Raw genomic sequence first — 2437 nt, 5'->3', positions numbered from 1 at the left:
TACAACATGCAATCATCAAATCATACAAACAATCATCCGAACAAAAATTCATATTTTTAATAAAATAAATTCGAAAATAATTAAATTTTTAGAAATTCAACCTTTGATTCTGCAGTGAAACCAAGCTTAGAATCTGATAGTACTCCTTGAAACCTTCAAATCGGTTACTCCAACTTTTCAAACGGATTTCACTAACGCCTTGAATTTGTGGTTTGATTCTCAGAAAGGTTTATGAATATATGATTTTTCTCTGTAAAATTATATATTTATCTGTCTGCAAATGATTTTGATACGAAATAAAATACGGTAAAAGGCTATTTATAATTACGGAAAATTAGTATCCCGTTGGATCATTCCGGATATAAAATGGTACGTTTATTTATAAAAACTGATCCAAACGGTATCGGTTTTCGGGATAATTATCCAAATCAGTACAACTTGTACTGCGGTCTTGGTCTCAGCACCCAGTTACACGTACTACGAAGTGATAATTGGGATAGTTTAATAAAAAGCTCTCGTTTATCGAAAATACGGGTTTTATTAATTTACCGAAACGAATATTGTATCGAAAATGTTGTGCCGGGACCCGCGCAGGACAAACCGTACGCCGGATCGAAAAAGTCGAAATATGGAAAATGCTCGGAATATTACAATTGGGTTAGGAAGGAGTTCTCGGAAGAGTTTCGGGTTCCAAAACGTAACGACGGTTGACGTCGGTTGGTTCCCGTTTTTATAAAATAGATTTTAATTTCCCAGAAAAAGATTTTAAAAATTTCATATGATTCTTATAAATCTATAAATCAACATAAAAATAATTAGGAAGATATAACAATTATCTATATTTTATTTTGGACATATAAAAATTAAAATACTCAATTAATATTATTTTTGAATATTCAAGTACATATATCACTTAACAATTAACTCACAGAATAGATACTGAACACACATATTAATTATTTAATAGTAAAAAAAATAATTACACGTTATATCCCGGATATTACATCCTTCCCCCCTTAAAAGGATTCTGTCCTCAGAATCTCCTAAGAAAACAAATGAGGGTACTTTTCTTTCATATCACTTTCTAACTCCCAGGTTGACTCTTCAACCTTTGGGTTTCTCCACAATACTCTTACTAACTTTATCACTTTATTCCTCAATACTTTCTCTCTTTCCTCTAAAATCTCTATTGGATTCTCTACATATGATAAATCTGCCTGAAGCTCTATTGGCTCATATTCTATTACATGCCTAGAGTCTGGATTATATTTCTTGAGCATCGATACATGAAAAACATTGTGAATGTGCTCCATGTGCGGAGGTAACGCCAATTCGTAAGCGACTTTGCCAACGCTCCTTAGGATCTCAAAAGGTCCGACATATCTTGGGCTTAGCTTCCCTTTCTTCCCAAACCTCGTTAGTCCTTTCCACGGTGATACTTTCAATAATACCAAGCTCCCTTCTTCAAATTCCATGTCTTTCCTTGACTGGTCTGCATACTTCCTCTGACGATTTTGTGCGGCTATTAATCTTTTCTGGATAAGTTCAACAACTTCCTTTGTCTGCTGTACCAATTCAGGTCCGAGTATTTTGCGTTCTCCTATTTCGTCCCAATATAATGGAGATCTACATTTGCGTCCATAAAGGGCTTCATAAGGTGGCATCCCAATGCTGGCGTGATAACTGTTGTTATAAGCAAATTCTACCAGGGGTAAATGCTTGTCCCAACTTCCTTTGAAATCAATAGCACAAACACGTAGCATGTCCTCGATTGTCTGGATTGTTCTTTCACTTTGGCCATCCGTCTGCGGGTGATAGGCCGTACTCATATTCAATTTTGTTCCCAAACATTCTTGAAAACTCTTCCAAAATCTTGAATTAAACCTTGGATCTCGATCAGATACGATAGACACTGGAACTCCATGACGTACTACAATTTCTTTTAGGTACATATGGACTAATTTGTCGAGCGAAAATCTTTCATTTATAGGCAGAAAATGAGCTGACTTGGTAAGTCTATCCACTATAACCCAAATGGCATCATGATTAGCCCTTGTCCTTGGTAATCCAACTATGAAATCCATGGTAATATGTTCCCACTTCCATTCTGGAATCTCCAATGGCTGTAGCAATCCGCTTGGTCTCTGATGCTCCGCTTTAACTCTCTGACAGGTATAACATTTGCTAACCCATTCCGCAATTTCCCTCTTCATATTTGGCCACCAATAATTCTTCTTTAAATCTCTGTACATTTTGGTACTCCCTGGATGGATGGAATATCTTGAACTATGTGCCTCTTGTAAAATTTCATTCTTTAACTCCGTCACTGGTGGAATCCAAACTCTTGAAGAAAACCTAAGAATACCTTGATCATCTTGTTGCGTGCATAATTCCTCACCTACCAAACTATTTATATCTTGATCCATTACCTCTTTCT

The sequence above is a fragment of the Apium graveolens genome, chromosome 10 (genome assembly GCF_009905375.1).
Source record: "Apium graveolens cultivar Ventura chromosome 10, ASM990537v1, whole genome shotgun sequence".
NCBI classification, from domain to species: domain Eukaryota; kingdom Viridiplantae; phylum Streptophyta; class Magnoliopsida; order Apiales; family Apiaceae; genus Apium; species Apium graveolens.
Note: the sequence above shows the minus strand (reverse complement) of the source record.